Raw genomic sequence first — 13,635 nt, 5'->3', positions numbered from 1 at the left:
CCACTTTGTTGATGTATGATTGACATACAAAAAGCTGCACATTTTTAACATAAAACAACTTGATGAGTATGAAATAAGTATACACCTGTGAAACCAACATGACAACCAAGGCTGTAAACTTGTCTATCATCTCCAAATTTTTATTTTAATGTTTTTATGGTAAGAACACTGAAGATTTACCTTCTTAGCGAACTTTAACTATACAATCTTAACTGTTGTTAACTGCAGGCCCTATGCTGTACAGGCCTCCAGAAGTTATTCATCTTGCATAATTGAAACTTTGAACCCTTTGAACAATACCTCTCCTTTTCCTCCTCTACTCAGCCCCTAGGAACCACTATGTACTCTCTGATTTTGTTTATCACAGATTTGTGAATTTATAAATCTATGATTCATAAATCATAGTTTTATGAGCTTGACCGTTACAGAGTTATCATAAAAGTGGGATCAGGAAGTATTTGTCCTTCTGTGTTGGGCTTATTTAACTTAGCATGGTGTCCTCCAGTCCATCCATGTTGTTAATGGCAGAATTGCCTTCTCTTTTTAAACCTGAATAATCATTTTATATATATATATATATATATATATATATATATATATATATATATATATATATATATATATATATCTCACATTTTCTTTTTTATCCAGCTTTATTGAAGTACTGCATAATTGAGAAATATGATTGTAATATATTTTAAATGTACAATGTGATGATCTGATACATACATTATGAAAGGATTCCTATAATCAAATTAATTAACACAAACATTGCCTCACATTGTCACTGGTTTTGTTTTTGTGAGAATACTTAAGATCTACTCTCAGCAAATTTTTCAATTATACAACACATTATTAATTATAGTCACCATGTTATATACTAGAGCCTTAGAACTTATTCATTTTATAACTAAAGGTGTGTCCCCTTTAACCAATCTCTCCCCTTTTACCTCACCCTCAGGCCCTGGCAACAACCGTTGTACTCTCTATGGTTCAGCTTTTTTCTTTTTTTTAGATTACACATATAAGTGATGCCATTTATATTTGTTTTTCTCTCCCTGGCTTATTTCACTTAGGCTGATGCCCTCCAGTTTCATTCATGTGATCACAAATGGCAGAATTTACTTTTCTATGTCTGTATATTATACATAACATATACAAATTTATATATATATATACATATGCAGCCCACATTTTCTTTATCTGTTCGTCTGTCAGAGGACATTTAGGTTGTTCCCATATCTTGCCTATTGGGAATAACGCTGCAATGATCACGGGTGTGCAGATATCTCTTCAGGATATTTGGACATATATACAGATGTCAGATTGTTGGATAATATAGGAGTCCTATTTTTTAAATTTTTTGAGGAACTTCCATACTGGTTTCCATATGGCTGTGCCAATTACATTCCCACAAACAGTGTACAAAGTTCCCTTTCTCCATCTCCTCACCAATATTTGCTATTTCTTATCTTTTTTTTTTTATTGGGGAAGGGGAACAGGACTTTATTGGGGAACAGTGTGTACTTCCAAGACTTTTTTCCAAGTCAAGTTGTTGTCCTTTCAGTCTTAGCTGTGGAGGGCGCAGCTCAGCTCCAGGTCCAGTTGCTGTTTCTAGTTGCAGGGGTCGCTGCCCATCATCCCTTGCAGGAGTCGAAACCGGCAACCTTGTGGTTGAGAGGACGCTCTCCAACCAACTGAGCCATCCAGGAGCTCAGTGGCAGCTCAGCTCAAGGTGTCGTGTTCAATCTTAGTTGCAGGGGGCAGAGACCACCATCCCCTGCGGGAGTCGAGGAATCGAACAGGCAACCTTGTGGTTGAGAGCCCACTGGCCCATGTGGGAATTGAACCAGCAGCCTTCAGAGTTAGGAGCATGGAGCTCCAACCGCTGAGCCACCGGGCCAGCCCTTCTTATCTTTTTTTAAAAAATATTTTTCCAATTTTATCAAGTAATACTTGAGAAATTGTATATATTTAAAGTGTAAGATGTAATGATTTGGTATAATACATATTGTAAATGATTATCAAGATTAAAATAATATATCACCTCACATAGTTAACTCGTTTTTGTGTGTGAAAACACTTAAGATCCACCCTCAGCAAATTTCAAAGTACACAATACTGTATTTATAACCATAGTCACCATGCTGTACATTAGATCCTCAAAACATATTTATCTTTTCTTTTAGTACTAACAGGTAAAAGACCTAGCTTTAAATTTATGAGGCAACAATGAGATTTATGACCTCCAGGGTAGGAAAGGACTTCTTTAGTCCAACAAAAAGCCACACACTCTAAAGGAAAAGACTGATAGAAAAATGCTCAGCTTCGTTAGTAATTGAATAGGTACAAATAAACCAGTACACACCCACATGATAACCAACAATTTAAATGTATGGAGGTGGAGAGGGGGAGAATAATAAAAATTAAAGAATATAGAAAGTCGGCATCAGGTTAGTATAATCATCAATTGTTAGAACCACTTTGGAAGTGATTTTATTATTTACAATCAAATTGAAAATTCACATAACCTTCAATACAGCAATCAAATAAAGGACACTTGAAAACAGTAGGAGGTTTTATAATGAGTTTACATGAATGGCTTTAAAGAAACAGGATTCAACTACATGCTGTCTACAAAAGATTCATTTTAGATCTAAGGACAGACATAGACTGAAAGTGAAAGATGGGAAGAGACATTTCATGCAAATGGTGACCAAAAGAGAGCAAGGGTGACTATACTAGTATCAGGCAAAATGTACTTTAAGTTGAAAACTGTTATAAGGGAAAAAGAAGGACATTATATAATGATAAAAGGGTCAATTCACCAAGGAGAAATAACAAGTCTTAACAAACTCAAGAATATTGAAATCATGCAAAGTACATTTTCTGATCAAAATGAAATGAAACTAGAAATCAATAGCAGAAGGAAAATTGAAAAATGCACAAATCTGTGGAAATAGATTTTAACTCTTGTTTAACTCTTAAACAACCAATGGGGGGGTGGGGAGGAAGGTAGCTGGTTAGCTCAGTTGGTTAGAGCGTGGAGCTACTAACACCAAGGTTGCCAGTTTGATCCTGCATGGGCCCTATGTGCTGTGCCCTCCTTAAAAACAAAACAACAACAACAAAACAATGGATCAAAGAAATTACAAGATAAATTAGAAAACACCTTGAGACAAATGAAAATGAGAAACATGACAGCAACACTAATGAGAAGCAGTGCTGAGAGCAGTGCTAAGAGAGATGTTTATAGCTATAAATGAGTACATTTAAAAAGATCCTAAATCAACAATCTAACTGTATATCTCAAGTGACTAGAAAAAGAACAAACTAAACCCAATCTTAGAAGATGAAGATTAGAGCAAAGATAAACAAAATAGAAAATAGGAAACAAAATTAAAAGATCAACAAAACTGATAGTTGATTTTTTGAAAGGATCAATAAAATTGAGAAATCCTTGGATAGATTTATGAAGGAAAAAAGAAGATTCAAATAAAAATCAGAAATGAGAGCATTACAACTAATGCTATAGAGATAAAAGTGACTATAATACTATGAACAATTGTATACCAACAAATTGGATAAGCTAGAAGAAATGGATACGTCTCCAGAATCATACAACCTACCAATACTGAATCATGAAGGAAAAGAAAATCTGAGCAGACCAATAACAAATAAGGAAATTATTGACTCAATCAAAAACCTCCCAATAAAGAAAAGCCCAGAACCAGATAGCTTTGCTGAAGAATTCTACTGAACATTTTAAGAAGAATCAAAGCCAATTCTTCTCAAGCTCTTCCAAAAAATTGAAGAGAACACTTCCAAACTCATTTTATGAGGTCAGCATTACCATGATGCCAAAGCCAGACAAAAATACTATAAGAAAGCTACAGAACAATATCCTTGATGAATATTGATGCAAAAATCCTTAACAAAATACTAGCAAACCAAATTCAACAGTGTACTAAAAGGTTTATACACCATAACAAAGTGGGATTTATACCTGGAATGCAAGGATGTCTCGACATACAAAAAAAAAAAAAAAATCAATGTAATATGCCACATTAACAGAAAGAATAAAAACCACATTATCATTTCTATTGATGCCGACAAAGCATGTGACAAATTTCAGCACTCACTCATGATAAAAACATTCAACAAACTAGGAGTAGAAGGAAACTACCTGCACATAAATAACCCACAGTTAACTGAAAGTTTTTTCTCTAAGATCAGGAGCAAGGCAAGAACGTCTGCTTTCACCAGTTCTACTCAACATTGTACTGGAAGTTCTAGCCAGAGCAAGTAGGTAAGAAAAAGAAATAAAAGGCATCCAAATCAGAAAGGAAAAAGTAAAATTATCTCTGTTCACAGATGAATGATATAATCTCATATGTAGAAAAACCTAAAGATTACACACACACACACACACACACACACACACACTCACCTGTGAGAACTAATTAACAAATTCAACAAAGTTGCAGGATACAAAATCAACACACAAAAATCAATTGCATTTCAATGCACTAACAATGAACAATCCAAAAAGAAAATTAAGAAAACAATTCCATTTACAATAGCATCAAAAAAATAAGATTGTTATGAATAAACCTAACCAACTTGTTATGAATAAACCTAACCAAGGAAGTTAAAGACCTATGCACTTATAATTACCAAACATTGCTGAACAAAATTAAAGAAGACACAAATAAATAGAAAGATATCCATGTTCATGGATTGAAAGACTAAATACTGTTAGGACGTCCATACTATCCAAGTGATCTACAGATTCAATGCAAACACTATAAAAATCCCAATGGTATTGTTTTTGCAGAAATAGAAAAATTCATATGAAAATTCATTTGGAATCTCATGGGACCCTGAATAGCCAAAACAATCTTGAAAAAGAAAAACAAATTGGAGATCTCACACTTCCTGGATTTCAAAACTTACTACAAAGCTACAGTGATGAAAACTGCAGTGCTGGCATAAAGACAAACATGTATACCAATGGAATGGAATAGAGAGCCCAGAACTAAACCCTCACATATATTTCAAATAGTTGTGACAAGGGTGCCAAGACCACTCAATGGAGAAAGAATAGTCTTTTCAACAAATGGTGCTGGTGAAACGGGAACGATATTGGACCTTACGCATACACAAAGAATAACTCAAAATGGATTAAAGATCTAAATGTAAGAACTAAAACTATAAAATTGCTGGGGGGAAAAACCGGGCAAAATCTTCATGATATTAGATTTGGCAATGATTTCTTGGATATGACATCAAAAGCACAGGTGACAAAAGAAAAAAATAAGTTGGACTACATCAAAATTTTAAACTACATCAAAAGACACAATCAACAGCTTGAAAAGGCAACCTGTGGAATGGGAGAAAATATCTACATAGCATATCTGATAAGGGGTTAATATCCAGGATATAAACAGAACTCCTACAATTCAACAACACTAGAACAAGCAACTTGATTTTCTTTTCTTGTCTTTTTTTTCTGGGGGAGCCCTATACACCAAGAAAAACAGCAGACTGGAAATCAAAATACCATTGTATTTACAGCTGAGTGAGTAGCGGAAAGCCGTGTTTAATCGAACCTGACCTATATCATGGGACCTGGAGGCAAGTTCAAGATCATCTAAAAAGAGAGAACATGAGTGAACAAGAAATTCAGAAGAGATCCTAGAAAAAGAAAAGAAGAAAAATAGAGGAAGGTAGTTGGATTTACCAACCAACTTGATTTTTAAAATTGGCAAAGGACTTGAATAAATATTTCTCCAAAGAAGGTATACAAATGGCTATTAAGCACATGAAAAGATGTTTAATATTACTAATCATTAGGAAAACACAAATCCACCACGAGATACCACCTCATACTCATTACGATGGCTATTATTAAAAAATAGGAAAAAACTAGTGTTGGCAAGAATGTGAAGAAAAATTGGCATTCGTGTGCACTGTTGGTGGGACTTCAACCATGGGGTGTTTTCATAGGGTGTAACCACTATGAAAAACAGCATGGCGGTTTCTCAAAAATTAAAAAAAGAATTACCATAAGACCTGCAATTCCACTTTGGGGCATATGCCCAAAAGAAGTGAAAGCAGGGACGTGAACAGAAACTTGTATGCCCACGTCCATAGCAGCATTATTCACAGCAGCCAATTGATGGAAGCAACCCAAGTGTCCCTCAGTGGATGAATGGACAAACAAAAGGTGGTGATACATACAATGGAATATTATTCAGCCTGAAAAAGAAAGAAAATTCTGACACATACTACAACACAGATAAACCTTGAGGATATTATGCTAAGTGAAATAAACCAGTCACAAAAAACAAATATTGTATAATTCCACTTATCTAGAGTAGTCAAATCCATAGAGACGAAGTAGACTGGTGGTTGACAGGAGCACAGAGGATAGGAGGATGAGGAGCTGGTGTTTGATGGGAACAAACTTTCAGTTTTGCGAGATGAAAAGAGTTCTGTGGCTGGACGGTGATGATGGCTGCACAACAACGTGAAGGTACCTAACGCCACTGAACTGTATACTTAAAAATGGTTAGGATGGAAATTTTTCTGTTATGTGTGTTTTACCACAATAAAATAATCCAAGAAAATATTCCAGAAACAGAAGACCTGAATATAGACACTGAATGAATTCACAGTGTACTGGAGAAAACTGATGCAAAATGATTAACTCCAAGATATATCCTAGTAAAACTATTTGACTAAAGATAAAATTTCCTCAGGGCCTTCAGGAAAGGGAAAAAAAAAAGGAATAACTTACAAGCAAGGGAATTAGAATATCAGATTTATCAAGAACACATAAATTAAGGCAACATCAGTGCAGAATTTAAAAAGTTTAAGGAAAGAATATATGAACTAAAGAAACTATAAGTCAAGCCGTGGGAATCGGCCTCCTTCCTTATCTGAGACCCTGGCAGGTACAGGGCAGAGAATCGCCTGTCTGGCCTGAAGGTTAGATATGACCTCCAGCCTCTGCCTCTTTCCGTTCGTGCCCTTGGGTCTTCCATCTTCTGCTACTTCCTAAGGTAAAAGGTAAATAATAACTTCGCTACTCCCCTATATGGAAATTATGACCCTTGGAGCAAATAATGTACGGGAGAGCCCTCTGTCTCCAAGGGGTGAAATCACATGTTCATGGTCACAAGAAATGAAAAGGTTTCTCCTAGAAAGGTGAATTTTGCAAAACTGGGGCTTCTTTGCCTAATTACCTCCTGACCTGTTCTGATGATTGTGGGGTTGGGCTCAGCAAAAATGAGATTAACATTTGCTGAGGGTTAATTTGTCTCGTTTGTGCAAGGATCACTCCATACTGTGCTCATTTCCTAATCTTCATTGAGGAGACATTTAGGGGAACAGGAAGGAAATTACCATTATTTGTGTTCACAGGACATGCCTTGCCCACATAGTAGCTAATCTAATCTTCAAACGCCAGCACTTTGGAGCATCTGAGTCTTATTACAGGTTGGAAGCTATTCACACTGGGCAACCCCCTCACTGCCGACGGAGAGGCTCTGAATCTGTCTGGTCGCTTGCAAAATGAAGAGGAGCTCTTAACAAAGTAGATTTAGAAATTCCAGGATAATTTTTTCCCTTTAAACAGTCCTTATTCTTTGTCAATTGCTTTGGGATTACTTCAGACCCAGTTAGGGAAGCCACGGTCTTCTTCCACAATACTGAGCTGAAATGAGTACAGACACAGCGGGGTCACGTCTCTTCCATATCCCAGTCTTGGAAAGTTCCAAATTATTTCTGAATTTCACGGAATAGCAGATCATTTGTGAACTAGGAAAAAAAAAATCCCAGGGCCACTTCAGCAATCTTCCAGTATAGCACTTTTCATTTGCGAAAAGTTTTTGTTTTGTTTTCTTTTACTTTTTAATCCTGTTAATTTAAAAACATACTCAAAAGTAACAGAGAAAAGTATAATGAACCTGATGATTCTATCACTCAACTCTAATATATAGCAATACATGGCTAATCTTATTTCATCCACCTACCCAGTCTACTCATCTCAGCACCCCCTCTTTATTCTGAAGTGAATTCCAGACATATTGTTTCACCCAAAAATACTTCCCTATACAGTAAGTTCTCACTTAAAGTTGTCAATAGGTTTTGTGACTTTCAGTGAAACTATGTTTAAGGAAGCCAATTTTAACATAGACTAATTGATATAAACAAGAATTAAGTTCCTACAGCATCTCATCAACGTTATAACCAAACTACATTGAATGAAATGATATTATTCAAGGAGCTGATGTATATCGCTAAAATATAAGAACTCTTTTTTCTTTTTTAACTTTTTTATGCATTTTAAGTGTGTTTTTCCAGGACCCATCAGCTCCAAGTCAAGTAGTTGTTTTCAATCTGGTTGTGGAGGGTGCAGCTCACGGTAGCCCATGTGGGATTCGAGCAGGCAACCTTGTTGTTAAGAGCACCAGTCTAACCAACTGAGCTAACCGGCCGCCCCAGAACTCTTTCTTTTAACCAATTCCATATTATTGGAGATTTATTTAGGATGGTTCTACTTTTTCTCTCCCGCGCCCAGTTTTATTGAAATAAAATTGATTTAAAAATCCCTTTAAATGTAAACAAAAATTCATTTTTAAATTCCTGAGCCCCTCAGAAATCCTACAGAAGCCACAGACAATTACATCAGTGACACGAGTTCTCCCCAGCCTATAAAGCTGCTCTATTAAGAAATGAAAGCTGTGGGGACAGAGTCCCAGAGAGCAGTTTCCAGGCTCTCGGCCTCACATGGAAAGGTGCTCACTCGGGTAGTAAATGGCCGTCAACTGTGATTCAATGGCCATCAGCTGTGGCTAGTTGGCCGTCAGCTGAAACCAGTGAGCCATTGGCCACTAATATAACTGCCGTGGCTACACTAGCAGAAAATGGGGGCTAGCAAGAAGAGGGTGGCTGAGCTAGCAAGAGCAGATTGCAGTTAGCACGGCAGATTGCAGTTAGCAGGTGAGGTTGGTTGGCAGAGAGAAGTGGACGGCAGGTTGTGGAGAGTGTGGCTCCTGTTTCGCGTGTCTCCAACCCAGCTGCCAGCGAGACAATAGCCGTATGACTCCCCTATCTATGGCTCCATGGGTGCTCCTTTTTGGCCTAGCCATATCCTGCATTCTTATGTGGGGAGCGGGACCAGAGACCCCACAGGCCACCTCACATGACAAATGGCACAGCGAGCAGGGTCTCCTGCATGACACCAACCCAGCCACCAGTGAGAATATGGTAGTATGACTCCCCTATCTTTGGCTCCATGGGTGTTCCTTTTTGGCCTCATCATGTCCTGCGTTCTTATGTGGGGAGCGGGACTAGAGACCCCGCATGCCACCCCGCGTGACAGCAATTGAGGTGGATTGGCAGAGAGAAGTGGACAGCAGGTTGCGGATCCTGTGGCTCCTACTTCCTGTGTCTCCAACCCAGCTGCCAGCGAGACTATAGTGGTATGACTCCCCTATCTATGGCTCCGTGTGTGTTCCTTTTTGGCCTCATCATATCCTGCGTTCTTAAGTGGGGAGCAGGACCAGAGACCCCACATGACAGCCTGCATGACAAGCCCTTTGGAGTTTTTCCACAACTGTAGGACTTTTTACCTTCCCATTTGTGGGAGAAGGGTTTTTTATGCTCCACATATGGAAAATACAACACATGCTTGATAGCTATTTCAGATGAATTCATCTGAATTCAGAGGGATCCACATATCCCCTTTCTATTTAAACAAATTGCTACAAATTTATGTGACAGGCCCAAAGAAAAGATCATTCATATATTACCTTACTTAAATCTTGTAGTGGCCCTATGTGGATATATATTACTTACACTCATTATACGTATGTAGACACCGAAACACAGAGAAATTAAGTAATTTGCCTGAGGTTAAACTCTAAGAGGAAAATGCCTAGAGGAACACAAAGCAGGTGAAAGTAAGGTTTTTGACTGGGGAAGTTAATGGCTGAGGTGAAGATGACAGGAGAGCCCATGATTCTGATTTGATTCCAGCATAGATGATGCCTCACCATTGAAAATGGAGGAAAACAAATGAGGAACAGACTTAATGTGCAGATGAAATCATAGGACGTCATGTTCATGAATGTTGACTGTAGAGGGTCCTATGCTATCAGCTTAGGGTCAGAGTCTTGATAGCTTAACAAGTCTTTTGGGCAGTACCAGGTGCTTTGAGGTAGTCGAGGGGAATATTTGCAGAGCTGGAAGTGTTGGAGGAGTTTGGAAATGAAAAGAGCGGAGTAAACCAAAATACGGTTGAACCTAAAAACTAATTTCCCTAGCTTTTTATTCCCCCACAGTAATCCAAAATTCAGATATACTTTTTTGGTTTTATTTTTTTCTCAGTACATTTAATTCACACTAGGTGGCGACCTTCTCTGTTCCTCCTCTTTCAAGCTGCTTTCAAAAACCCTTTTTAGCAGACCTTCACTTCCTTGCTTTACGTTCTTTTCTCAACTCCAGTCAGTCTTGCCTCTGTTCCCACTACATTGTCTAGACGTCACTGACAAAGGTCCACAAATCAGCCCTTAAATTGCCCAGTCTTATGGTTAATCTTTCTCCCTAAGTCACCAAACTCATTTTTTTCTTGAAAACTCGTACTTCAGATTCTTTATATTAAGCTTGGCTTCAAGGGATATAGACTAAACCCTTTATGCTTTTTAAAAATACTTCATAACAGTAAGAGCCCAGTATATACCAGATGTGTATTGAGCCCTGTGATACAGCTGTGAACAGTAAAATTCAGCCTCTGCTCTCAGAAAACCAACATGACATGAACTTTAAGAAAGAAGTTCTTAACTCCGGACAATCATCGGCAAGAAAAAGTTAGAACTTACTAGAATGCCTAACAGGGAGTTTCATGACCTGGCTACCACTTCCCTTTTAGCTTCACCTTTGAGACTCTCTACCCTCCTGCAAACTCTTAGCTCCAATTAGGCTATGCCATTTCCAGGTACTAAGATACTCTCTGCCTTCCTGGTCTATACGTCTGCTTCAGGTGCTACAAAGAAGAGTTCCAGGTGACTTTAGAAGAAAATCATTTAGTCAAAAACAAGCTGATCAACACGGCAATTTGATTAAAATGATCTGGTTAAAAAGAAAAAGGCGGGCCAGCCCGGTGGCTCAGGTAGTTGGAGCACAGTGCTCCTAACGACAAGATGGGCAGTTCGATTCCCACATGGGCCAGTGAGCTGCACCCTCTATAGCTAAAATTGTGAACAACAGCTCTCCCTGGAGCTGGGTTGGCATGAGCTGCCATGAACAGTAGGAGGTTGGCGTGAGCAGCCAGAGATTGGCGTGGGCTGCCGCGGGCCGCCGCGGGCTGCTGTGGACTACCGTGTGCCACCATGAGTGGCTGGCAACTGGTGAGAGCTGCCGTGAGCGGCCAACTGATGACCGGTGACCCAACCCCTGGGGAGGGTAGTAGGGAGCAAGGCTCATAATAATACCAGCCTGGGCCAGGGAGCTGTGTCCTACACAACTAGACTGAGAAACAACAGCTTGAACCAGAATGGTGGAGGGGAGGCAGAAGAAGGGGGGAAAGAAAAAAAAAAGGCAGCAATAACAACAGGTGAGTTTAAGAATTTGATGTTCTGTAGTTTTGTTTTGCTTTAAGTGTTTTTCTCTGAGTCCCCCCGACCCAACCAAGAATTTTGGAACATGTCCTCCACGTTTTGGACTCCATGAATTTCTTTATTCATTTTTTCCATTGTGATGTTAAAAGTTAAACTTAAATTCCCCCCATATATGGTTAGTCCTCAGTTTACTTCAAAAATGTAACATTTTCCTTCTATACAGATGTTTGAAACAGAATATTTCTTTCATTCATTCATTTATTCAATAAATATTTCTAAGCCCCTACCGTGTGCTATAATTGTTCTATGCAGAGATTAGCAATAACATGTCTATTATATCCAAATTTGGGTCGTTTTATCCTTGTTTTTTATTTTTACAAAGATGTTGCATTTTCCTCTATGTGATACTCTTTTCTTTTTCTCTCCCGATGTATATGTTCAATGGAAAACTATTAGGCATTTTCACTTCCTTCCATCCCTTCCTGTAGGGACCTGGCCCACAGGCAAATGAGCTTCTTGGGACACTGTGTACATGACAGCAGGCCTCCAAGGCCTGCCAGATGATTTCTCCCACGAAATGCTCTTTGTTTGCTGGACCTAAATAACCTTGGTTCTTCTCTGCCTGCATGTGGATCACTACCCCTCCAGCTGGCCACCACCAGAGACTCTCCCCGGTCTGTAAGTCTCAATAAACCTATGTCTCGCACTCAGCCACCTGGTACGTTCTTTGGGCTTGCGGCTTCTCAGGCACAAATCCTGGAACAACTCACTCAGTCCAAACACTTACCCTATGCTGAAATATTGGTTATTCATGAGAAGTCGATCTCTTTTGAGTTGTATGCAATGTGCAGCAGTATTCTATAAGAAAGAGTAAAATTATTCATGCAAGCATTAGAATGTCTGGGAGGCACAAGCTTGCCTCCCCTGTCATAAGGCACAAGCTTAGTGGGGGTAAACCAAGACCAGGCTGAAGCACCCTATGGGAGCCCCCAAACTAGCGCTGGAAGTCAACACCTGGATTTGTGGGAGTAAAATAAGGGTTTACTTTTTCACAGCTATCTCTAATCCTAACTAATACAATATACATACTACCTGAGAAATTGGCTAAAACACCTTTAAACATTCTAAAAGTCAACAAAACAGGAAATGACATGTTAAAAGAATCACAAAATATAAACAGTAAAGTCACCCGAGGACCAAAAGTAAACATGTCTGACAAAGCTATTTAACATCCCTACTGAAGCATTAAAGCCACACTCCATCAATTTGATGATTTTGGCAAACAGATGATTTAGCAAATGGGTTTTGTACACGTTGGTTTTGTTGAGATGATTTTATGTTATTGCTCATTCAATGACTTGTATTTTCTCAAACTGAATTTTAGTAATCGGTTAGTCCTTTTCTCCCATATCACAGCACTTAATTCAGTAACGTGTAACATCAGTAAGAAGAATAGCTAACATTTACTTATACTTTATGCCACCTCTAAATTAATCACTTCTCAAGCACAAATAAAAAAAAATCAGTGCCCTAAAATCTTGCACAAAATCTAATCATCATAATTTGAAGATTTTTAGGCAGAACACCCTGTTTCCGCAGAGTTTCACCCCTACTGGATTATCTCTGCCCCTTTCACTCATTTGTTCATTCAATGCACTGAGGACATTTCTGTCTGTAACCCCTGAATGCAGGATCTCATACTCTAAGGTCAAAAGGGTCAGTGCATTAAAACATTGTTATGCTGTCTCTAGTCAATCCCTATTGATTTGCCCGTCATCAGAACTACACTGTGCCCAACCTGAAGCCTGGACTGCATGTCTTATTTACCGTTGTATCTCCGGGTCCTAGCAGTGCACCTGACACTAAATGTGTCCTCAGAAATATTTTTGAATATTTGAATGAATGACCTAACCTTTGCTCCTTTCCTATACTACTTTATCAGCCTTCCGCCTTCCCTGCTTCCAATTTTACCTCCATCCAACATACATCAGGCATTTTCACTCCACTG

Source organism: Rhinolophus ferrumequinum, chromosome 16 (assembly GCF_004115265.2).
Source record: "Rhinolophus ferrumequinum isolate MPI-CBG mRhiFer1 chromosome 16, mRhiFer1_v1.p, whole genome shotgun sequence".
NCBI lineage: Eukaryota > Metazoa > Chordata > Mammalia > Chiroptera > Rhinolophidae > Rhinolophus > Rhinolophus ferrumequinum.
This window is presented reverse-complemented; position numbering follows the sequence as displayed.